We start from the raw sequence: 11451 nt of genomic DNA, 5'->3' as shown, positions 1-11451 counted from the left end.
TTCTCGATTTAGTGTAGTAGAATGTCTTCCTCTTTTGACTTAAGAAATTCCATCCTACCCCAGGGTCATAAGGATACTCTTTTATAATATCAAATGAAAGTTTCAAGTGCAAAATGTTTTTCACATTTAAATCTTTAATTTGCTTAGAATTGATTTTTCTGTAGGGTTTGAGGTAGGGATCTAAATTATTTTTTTCCAAAGGGAGAACAAATCTTCCAGCACCATTAGTGAGTGGCCTACTCTTTCCCACTGATTTATAACATCCTCTCCACATTACATCTAGTCTCCTTACATGTGTTGTCTGGATTCTATTCTGTTCCTAATTGTCTACCCTTGCACCAATATCACACTGCCTTAAGGTTTATAATAAGCTTTATAATGTCTTGTTATCTGATCGTGCAAGTGCCCCTCCTCCTAAATCCATTCCTCTTCTAAAGATAAGTAACTAGCTACTCTATTCCTGCATTAGTGAACACACTCAACTGTTTGTCATACTGCCTTTGCACTGGTGCTGTTTCACTTCTCTGGGGCGCCCCTCTCCCTCTTTCCTCTGAGTAACTCCTGCTGGATCATAGGCTCAAATCAAGCCTCATTGCCTGCAAGCCTCTGGAACCATCTTGCAAGACGAACCAGGTAGTTATTCTTTTGGTATAACCCTCCTGCACTGAGTTGTTCTTGCTACTTTCTGCTCCCTCCCGCCTTGCCTCCCACTAGCCCTGACTTGCTTCATTTTCACACACCCATCAGGAGAGAGCTGGGAAAACTAGCCTAGAGCCTTCCTCCCTCCTGGACAGTGGTGCTGTTCCAAAGCCTTTGATCCCTTCTCTTGGAGTTGATGTTCTCCGCAGCCTGAGGAGAAAGGCTCGGGGACCTCTATCTTTATTTTCCAGGCAGAGGAAGTGTCCTCACCCCTCTCCCCTCCCCCCACCATTGCTTTCCTTCTGAATCACTGCTAGAGCCTGGGATGAGCCCAGATGGGACCTCAAGCCTGTCCCCTCACTGGGAGGACGTGGGGGGAGACAGAAATGTCACTCAGCCCACATGGGATCAGTCATCTCTCTGCACCAGGCCCTAGGCCTCCACCACGTGCCAGCACCACGCCCGGCACTGTCCCTTCTCTTGGGTCTCAGTTAGTGGACCTCATGTCCAGCCCATCAACTGCCTTGGCTGCCCCTGCCACCATGTCCCGGAGCCCAGCCTCCTCGCTGGTTGGTGTGGCCTTCACTTCGCTGACACCGACCTGCTGTCACTAGTGTGGGCTCTGGTGAGGCGGCCGTGCCAGTGGCAGAGGGGCAGGCTGTGTGGCGGCCCCTCCGTAGCCTGGTCCAGGCTCTCCCACCTGGACCCAAAGAGCTGCTGGCTGGCTCAGCAACACCACAGCCTCGGCTAGAGGACTCTCGTCCTGGTTGTGGAGGCCACTTGGCAGGCGAGCTGGCAGCTGGAGATAGGGCCCTCGGCGGGTGGGGAGCTTGTGGGCGGGGCCAGGCTCTTCTATGCCTCTTCCCGCACTTGCTCCCTCGTGCCCAGCTTCCCTGGTTGCACAGGCACAGGGTTCTCCCTTCCTCTCCCACAGCCCCTCTGTCCCTGCACCAGACCAGTCCAGCTTCTGGGACTTTCAGTGTCTCCCCTCCTCTTGCCTGCAGTGAGTCACCAAGCCAGGCCACCAGTACCCCAGGCCCTGCAATTGCAACATCCCGGTCAGCAACCTGCCTCCGTCCTCACCCCCACGGCAGCCTCTGCTCCCAGCAGCTAGAGAGAGGCCTCCGGATCAAAACTTTCTGCTCCTGTCTCCCACTGGCTTCAAACCCTGGTGGCAGCAGCTCAGCATAGCTCTTCTGCTGGAGTCAGCACTGCGGGGTCAGCCCCTGATTCTCCAGCCACACTGGATGGCAGGCAGCTAGGGAGGGGCCAGGTGCACCGTGCTCCCCTCTTTCCCATGCCTAGAGCCCAGCTGATGCCTTCCCACTCCTTCAGCTTCAGGGCAGACAGCCCCCACTCCGTGAAGGCTGGTCTGGCCTGCCCAGTCATGTGGCCCTTCTCCAACCCGCCCTGTGCACCGTGAACTTCTGTGCATGGTGCGGCTTGCCACTCTGTGGTGCAAGCATCTAGAGTTTGGTATAGGGTTTGTCTTGTTGCCTCTTGTAGCCTGAGTGTCTGCACTGAGTATGGCCTCAGCCTGGGAGATTGTGTCGCTTCTGCATTGCTGTGTTCCGGTCAGCTCCTCCCCAGTGGAATGAGAGATCTTTGAAGGCAGGGACCAGGCCTTATTCCTCTCTGCCTATAGAGGCCTAGCATGAAGGAGGTGTTCTGTAACTGTTTGTTGAATGACTGAATGATTGAACAAACGAATGAGTGAATGCAGGACAGACGTCATTGTGAGGGTACCCAGGGGAGGGACTTCACATCCATACCAACCCACTCAGGGTACCATGTGGACAGGCTATTTGGGGACCTGCAATAAGGACCGAGATCCCCTGTGTCCAGACACTCTGCAGGGTTGATCCAGGTCCCCTGGCTGCAGGGCTGAAGTGCAAGCATGCAGGCTGGACAGACAGGCCTGGTCCCATTCCTGGGCAATGACCAGAGTTCGGAGAAAGCACAAAAGATTCCTGCTGCAAAATCAGACTGGGCATAAGATAGTTTAAAAATATACAAACCCGGGCGCTCTGTGAAGCCAGTGGTGGAAAGGTGGGTGCAGAAGAGGCATGGGGGCAAATGAACATGTTTGGCTTTAAAAACAGCCGAAGCGTCTAACAGCCGGGGAGCTTGGCTTGAACATTCCAGCATGTTCTGTTGATTTATGGCTGTTGCTAGGTAACAGAGTACACTGAGGCGGGTGTGATTTTAAAGCTGCGGCTCCTGACCAAAGAAAAAACGATTAATCGGGCTGGGGGCTGGGGGGGAGTGTAAATGCAGCCCAGAGGATAGGAACGGTTAGCAGCAATTAGAGCAAAGCCAAGGGTAGCCAACCCTCCATGTCTGCAGTCCTTCCCGGGTGCGTTCAGCTGCGAGGGTGGAGAGCCAGCTGCTGACATGGCTTCTCCTTCAGAAAGACGCCAGCGTGAATTTATCTTTTAGTTTGCAGTAAATTGATTTAGTACGTGTCCGATTTCTAACACAGCACCGCTAGTGTGCAAAACTAGTGTGAAGTGTGTCATCTTGATGGGCAGGAGTCATTGTCCTCACTTAGCTTACAGAGGGCTCCAGCCTCTCAACAGCTCTGTTCACCTTCTGATACTTCTGTGTACCCTGTTGGGGTTCCAGGGTGAGCGAGACAGAAGTCCCCACCTGGTGGAGCTGACATTCGGAGGAGGGGTTGGGGGGAACAGATACTAAATAATAGTCACACTTAACAAGCAAAGTGTATTTTATGCTACAAAGTAAAAAAAGCGAAGCCAAGTAAAGGGGTCCAGGAGTAGGGGTGAGTGTCTTTTGTGTGGGGGCTGCAGTCATAAGTAGGAGAACCCTGGTTGGCCTCACTGAGGAAATATTTGAGCAAAGTCTTAAAGGAAGTGAGAGACTAAGCCTTGGAGATAAAGGAAGAACAATACAGGTGGAGGGATAATCCAGCAGGTGCAAAGGCCCTGAGGCAGGTTGGAGAAACAGCAGGGAGACCAGTGTGTCTAGAGTGGAGTGAGGTGGGAGGAGTGGGGAGAGGGAAGCAGATCATGTGGGGTTCTCAGGCCACTGGGAGGACATCGTGGCAGGAAGAGGGGGGCACTTGGTGGGGAGGGGAAACTGCAGTTCACTGGACCATTCTGTGCCAGGTCCTGTGCTGGGGGTTTGTGCATCTGAGAGGGGTGAGACTCACTTACCTAGTTCATGGACAAGCAGGCTGAGGGCCCTGGGGAAGGGCCAGCAGGAGGTCCAAGCTGCTGAGTGACGGAGACTGAATTTGGGCCTTTACCTGCTGGCTCCTTACCTGCATTTTCCTCCTACAAACTCCTACTTATTCTTCAAGCCCCAGCTCAAATGTTCGCTCCCTCTGAAGCTTTTGCTGAGCCCATCTGTACTCCTTGTGTTTGGTGTCCCTGCAGCCCCAGGACCTCCCCCCGACACACACACTTATATTAGGGCTTAGGATCCCTCTTCTGGACCATGGGCCCTTCAGGGCCTGTCCCCAGGCTGATTTACACCTGGTCCCCAGAGCTCACTCAGCAAGTGGTTATTGAACAAATGAATGGGAGGGAAGGGGAGAGGGAGAGAGGGAGCAGGTAGAGGGGGTGGATGGACATGTGCAGAGCAGCCTGTGAGAGAGAGGGAGAGAGACGAGTGATGTATGGGGCAGAGGGCGGTTAGCTGGGAGGAACGTACACTGCAGTTTGTGTCTCTCCCACACTCACACGCTCTTTGCAGGCCCATGTGTGTCCTGTGGCTCCAGGATTCCATCTTTCAGATGGCAGGTGCTGGTCCCAGTCCTGGAGAACTGGGCTCTGTCCCATCATACATATACATATGTACATACATACATACGTACATACATACACACATACATACATACGTACATACATACATACTTACATATGTACATGCATCTTCACTGTGTACACTGGTAGCTGCCCCTGGAGCCCTAACCCTGTACAGACCCCTGCAGGCCCCCCTTGTCTCTCTATCCCACCTCTATCACCAATACAGGGACTTCCCAGGGGCCTGGAGGCAGCTGGGCTGAAGGGCGGGACAGCACGGCCTCCAAGAAGCTAGGATGTGCCTTCTGGGGTCTCAGCCCAGCTCCAGTTCCTCTGGCTGCATCCTCTCTGACTCAGAGCCCCCTTCGGTCTCTGCTTGGATGGGGGATTGCAGCAAATGTGTAGGACTTGGCACCTGGACGCTGGTGACTGTGGGGAAGTAGGAGAAGAATGAACTCTACTTTTGTAGAGAAACTATTGCACATTTACTATGGCCTAGTACTGTTTTAGCTGTGGAGCCCTGTGCTCATGAAGTGTATATTCTAGAGACACAGATGGAGAGTGAATAAACAAACAAGGAAATGATATTTTGTCAACTATGTTCTTCTAAATTATCACATAATGCTAAGTGCTGTGAGAAAAATGGAGCAGGGAAGGAATCGGAGAGTGACAGAGCTGCCATTTGCAACGGCGTCACATCCAGGAAGGCCTATCTGAGAAGGGGATATTTGCACAAGGACCAGAGGCAGAGAAGGAGGCTAGGGAGAGCCTGAATCCGCCCGGGGAACTCACGGCTGCGTGGACGCTCCACTTCCTCAACTGCAAAGAGGCTCCCGTGACACCCACCTGGTCTATTGCCAGCAAAGCACCTAGCGCCATGCCTGGCACGCAGTAGGTGCTCATCATACGGCAGAGAGGACAGCTGTGAGAGCCTCCAGTTCTGGGAGTGGCCATCCCTCTGGCTCCCTGGGCGGGAGCGGCTCATGCAGCGCCCCAGCCTCAGCGACCGCTCGGTGCTCCTCTCATGCTGGTCGCAGGTCAGAATCCCGACCCCGAAATCCAGTCCCAGACCCGAGGCCCGTGCCCTGCACACAGACCTCCCTGCTGCAGGGGGGCGTCTTGCTCCTTGTGTCCACGTTTCAGAGTCTCCCAAATGCCCTGGGCCCTCTCGGTGATGTGGCTGAGTGTGAGGTCCTGGCAATCAGAGCCTGGAAAGCATGTGGGTGCAGGCAGTCTACCTGGGAGGGGATCCCAGGGCTCATCGCTTGCTCCCTGCTGTGGGGAAAGGGGGTTCCGGTCCACTGAGACGTGGAAGGAAGGTTCTGGAACTGATCCCTGAAGGAGAGGGGCAGCAGCAATTCTCCAGGGATTCTTCTTCAAAATAAGTCAGGGGTGCCCAGGTGGCACTGACTCCCCGCACTCCAGGTTGCATGGGCTCAGGACCCAGGGGTGTTGGTGAGGCCTGGGGGCAGAACGCAGCATGACGCCAGAGTGCTAGAGGGGACCTGGCAGCCGGGCCAGTCGGAGCCTGGCCAATGGTCCACCGCAGCTGTGGCTAGAACCAGAGGACGGCGGAGGCTGTCGTGGCGTCTTTCCCAGCACCAGTCTCATTCTTCAGCACCATGACCCTGGGCAGGCCAAAGATGGGACCTCCCTGGACTCAGGGACTAGTCCAGGAGTGGGCAGGTGTCCAGGCTGGGGTCTGTGAGTGCAGAGAGCAGGGACGGCTTTCCTGCTCCAGCAGAGATGCTGTGAGATGTGAGCTGCTGCTAGCCGTGGTCTCCCCACACCCAGAGAAGTCCGCCTGTAGCAGGCGGAGAACGAGGCCAGCCCCTGGGAGAAACAGAGAGGAGAGGCGGATGATGTCCGATGAAGTTCACGCCCCAGGAGCCATGTGTCCCCCAGGTTGGGTCTGCTTTCTGAGGCTTGGATTCATGTCCCCTTTTTGCTAAGCCAGTTTGGACCGCCTTTCTGTCACTTGCAACCCGAGGGTGCTGGCCAACTCTTCTCATCATCCCTGGCACCATTGGGCCCTCAAGGACCCTAGTTCTCAGGCTCTGCAGCAAGGTAGTAGGTAGATCCCAGCCACAGTGACAGATGCCCCAACTCCAGCCCTGCTCCGTGACAGGCCCAGGTGCCCTCCCGTATGAATCTGTTGCCTCTGCCTTGGCTCTCCAAGGCCCCCTGGGTTCTGACAGCCCCACTGGACTTGCCTCTCTGGTTCCCTGAGGGATGCTTGGGATGGTCCTGCCACCCAGCATGGCCCCTGGCTTGACCCACCAAGACATCTGAGCCGGCCCAGCACCACCGGCCCATGGCAAAAACTTTGTGGGGCAGCCTGCACCACTCCCTATGGGAGCCACTGTGGTGGGAGGGAAGGAGAGGGGCTGGCCATCTGCGTTGCTGACAGCCTTCCCCAATCATCCATTCATTAATCCATCCAACAAGTACTGCATGAGCTTCTACTTCCTGCCAGGCACCAGGGGTGGGGGTGGGGTGGGGGGGATGGTGCGTGGTAGGTGGGTGGGAACACAGCACTGAACACACAAGCAAAACTCCCTGCAACTGTGGAGCTGACATTCTCCAAGGTTGAAATGGGGGAAGCGGGGGAAACAAACAACACTAAGATAAGTTGTTAAAATATATGCTATGTTAGTGATAATTACTAAAGAGATAAAAAGTAAAGCAGAGCAGGGGGTATGAAATGATGGGGCTAAACCTGCAATTCTAGATGGGGTGGTGCCCGTTTTTTAGCATGGGGAGAGGTTGGAACCCAGTGCTAGAGCCAGGCTGCCGGGCTTCACCTCCCATCTGTTGCTCATGAGTGATCTGATAGAGATTACTCAACTGCTTTAAGCCTCAACTTTCCCATCTGTGAAATGGAGACACTAATAGTGCCTACCCATTGAGGTTTTGGGGGTGGAGTGAAATAATGCATTTAGAGCATTTGCACAATGCCATGTGAGTGGTTCCCCAATCTTACCTTCTCTTCGTGGCCTGAGATGTGTAGATTCCCTCATGCTCCGTGTCCAGGAATGTTACGCTCAGGAGAAGCGAGGAGTATGACCCTCATTTTTGAGGTTTAAACGCTAATGTGGTCTGTGATCATCTGGATGGCTCTCGTCCATCTGTCCGTCTGGTTCCCCATGAATCTGTCCCTCGAGTTTACTTGAGACCTTGAAGTCAGGAATGTGTGTTAATCATTGGTCTCTGCTCCAATGTCCATTGCAGGCCTGATACTTAATGGTGATCAATAATTTCTAACTAAATTAATGGATGGTGAATAAATGCTGTAAGGACTCAGCAATGACTTCAAACATTGAAGTAATCAATGAAGGCTTCATGGAGGAAGTGTCACGAGAGGGTGGCTTGGAACTGCCAGTGGGAAAGAAGAACCCCGTCTCACTGTGGCAGGCTGGGTCCTGGAGCCTCCCCTTGAAAGATGAACGTGTGTCCCCAGATGAGGGTCTGGCTCTGGGCTGCTGCACCGATCTCCTGGGAGCCTGCCCTCAGGAGACTTGGAGTCTTTTTCCCTGATACCGCCAGGTCTGGGTGGGACATGGGGATGAGCATGGGGCCTTCAGGACCCTCTCCCAAGGTCTGGTCAGAGGGGAGGCTGAGCGGAGGCTGCACGCTTGGCTGGCAGTGCTGTGAATTATTGATCACCAGAGAGTAATGTGTAGGCAAGGTCATTTCCCTCCTAGGCCAAACTGCTCCATCGTGTCTAATTACCTGTTTTCCAAATTTCCCTAGGGCTGGCCTGGTGTGTGGGGATTAGTTCTGTGCCCATTTATTTTGCTTGAATCCAGTCTGTGGGGTAAAACGGGATGCCGTCCATTTCTCTTTGGTATTAAGTTTGAAAGCTGTGGATGGGATTAATTCAGGTGCTTAAATGGGGGGAGGGACTCTTGCTTTACCTGGTACTGCAAAGAGGTGTTGCTCTGAGCACCCCATCCCCTCAAGGCTTGACTTACTTGTTTGAGCGGTGGGCTGGCAGAATCTGAGAAATGAGGGGCAATCCATACTCCCTGAGCACCTGTGAGGTACCAGGCTCTATGTATATCATCTTCTTTAATTCTCACTGAGATATCCAGATAAAATAAATATAATACACCAAAGTGGGTAACCAGATGAAAAAACGGGTTTTCAAAGAAAAATGTTAAGAGCAGGTTGCAAGGATTGTTCCACCCCTTCCTAACAGGGTAGGGTGGTGGGTGATGATGGGAAGTTGTGAGGAGTGTTGCTCTGGAGGGGGCTGTGCTGAGGCTCCTAACACTGCCAAGTGGGAGGAAGGGGAGGTACCTGCCCATTCTCTGGAGCCAAGTGTGGATGGATGACTCAAAGCTTAAAATGTACCTGATGGGTTTCCAGCCAAGAAAGAATAACAGGGACCAGATTTACCTTCCCACCCAAAACAACTGAAAAACAAGACACAACATCGGAAACAGTGGTTTTCAAGAGACTGGACAACAGGCAGTAAAGGATAGTGATCACTGAGAAATGAAAACACACAAGGAGAGCCCATGATTGCTCCAGCTTATGCCTTGAGAGTTTCCTGGCCATGTGTCAGGGAGACATTGTCCAAGCTGAGTCTGGTAAAATCCTCAAGCTGAGGAGACTGAGCTGAGATTCTGGGGAAATCAAGGAAGCTAGAGTACCCAGGGCAGAACAATGTAGAGGAGAGAGCTACAGAGAGAGTTCTGGAGGTATGGAGAGGTCCAGCATGAGCACTCAGCTCAGAACTGTTCAGCCCATACGTGGGAGGAAATTGCCCAAAGTCAGGGAGAGAACCACCCAAAAGGACCAGAGGGAACAGTGTTTCGAGCACACACAGATTTGGGAAGAGTGCCTGCTGGAAAAATTCACACTTCACAGGGCACTGGGCAGCCTACTCAGGCAAGCCTTGGAGAATAATTTGTCCCAGATTGAGAACTGGTCCAAATGTGCTTAGCAAATCACCAAAGTAAGACTTGAAAGGATCAAACTGTTTCTGAGTTAACAACAAGCCAGAACATAGCTCAAGAATAGCTATAGAACTACAAACATACCCAGCATCCCACAGGGTAAAAGTCACAATGTCTGATATTCAGTAAAAAATTACCTATAATGGAAAAGAATCTAAAAAAGAATCTATATCTATATCTATATCTATATATATATACACACACACACATATATATATATGAATCACTTTGCTATACACCTAAAACTAACACAACATTGTAAATCAACTCTATTTCAAAAAACTTGTTTTCAAAATTAAAAAAATAAAAGACAGAAAACAATGTAAAAATTACCAGCCACGCCAAGAAGCAGGAAAATACAGCCCATAATGAGAAGAAAAGTCAGTAAGTTGAAGCTGATCCAGAATTGACACAGATGTTAGAATCAGCAGACAAAGATGCCAAACCAGTTATTATAACTCTATTCCATTTGTTCAAAAAGTTAGAGGAAAGATGGAACATACAATAAATATAGGTTTGGATATTAAAGATATTTGGTTTAGGATATAAAAAATCCTAAACCAAGCTATTGCAGATGAAAACTACAATGTCTAAGATGCAAAACACAACGGATGGGATTAACAGCAGGGTAGACATTGCAGAAGAACAGATTAGTTAATTTGAAGATAGCAGTAGAAACTATCCAAAAAGAAACAGAGCATAAAAAAACAAAAATAATAATTTAAAAGAGAGACAGAGCTTTGGTGAGCTGTGAGACAACTTCAAGATGCTTAATATATGTGCAATTGGAGTCCCTGAAATAGTGAACAGGGAGGAATAGAAAAATATCTGAAGAAATAATGACCAAAAACTTTCCAAGTTTGATGAAAACTATACACTTACAAATACAAGAGTGTCAATGAACCCAAGCACAACGAAAATGAAGAAAACCCACACTAAGGCATATTATAAGTAAATTGCTCAAAATCACTAATAAAGATAAAATCTTAAAAGTAGCTGGAAAGGATGAGGGTGGGGGGAGAAGAACATGTTACATACAGAGGAACATAGATAAGGATTACAGAAGATTTCTTGTAGAAAACAATGCAAGTGAGAAGGCAGTGGAGTAACATCTCTAAAGTACTGAATAAGAAAAAATATGTACTGTCAACCTAGAGTCCATATCCAGAAAAAAAAGGTCTTTCAAGAATAAAAACAAAATAGGGCTTCCCTGGTGGCACAGTGATTGGGCGTCCGCCTGGCGATGCAGGGGATGCGTGTTCGTGCCCCGGTCCGGGAAGATCCCACATGCCACGGAGCAGTTGGGCCTGTGAGCCATGGCCGCTGAGCCTGTGCGTCCGGAGCCTGTGCTCCACAACGGGAGAGGCCACAGCGGTGAGAGGCCCGTGTACCGCAAAAAAAAAAAAAAAAAAAAAAAAAGAGAGAATAAAAACAAAATAAAGGCTTCTCAGGCCTATGAAAACTAAAAGAATTCACCTCTAGCAGATCCTAAATATAATATGTTAAAGGATGTCCTTCAAAACAGAAGGAAAGTGATACTAGATGAAATATGGATCTACACAAAGGAATGAAGAGCATTACCATCAGACGTGGTAACTGCACAAGTAAATATATAATATTTTCCCTTATTATTTTAGTCTCTTTAAAATATAATTGGCTCTTGAAACAAAAATAATGACAACAGAGTGTGTGGTTTATGGCATATATAGCACAATGTGTCACAATCTGTGACTAAAATAATACTTAGAGGGAAATTTATAGCACTAAGCATCTATATTGGAAAAAAAGAATGTTCTCAAACCAATTATCCTAGGCTCCACCTTAAGAAACTAGTAAAAGAAGAGCAACTTAAACCCAAAGTAAGAAGAAGAAAGGAAATCATAAGGATCAGAAGAGAAATTAACAAAATATAGAACAAAAATAATAGGGAAAATTCATGAGGTCAAAAGCTGTTTCTTTGAGCTTTTGTATCAATAAAATTGATAAACCTCTTGCCAGATTTATGAGGACAACAAGAGAGAAGACAGTATTACCAGTAGCAAGAATAAGAGGGTGACATCACTACAGATCCTATAGATATT

This window comes from Phocoena phocoena, chromosome 5 (assembly GCF_963924675.1).
Source record: "Phocoena phocoena chromosome 5, mPhoPho1.1, whole genome shotgun sequence".
Classification (NCBI taxonomy): Eukaryota; Metazoa; Chordata; class Mammalia; order Artiodactyla; family Phocoenidae; genus Phocoena; species Phocoena phocoena.
This window is presented reverse-complemented; position numbering follows the sequence as displayed.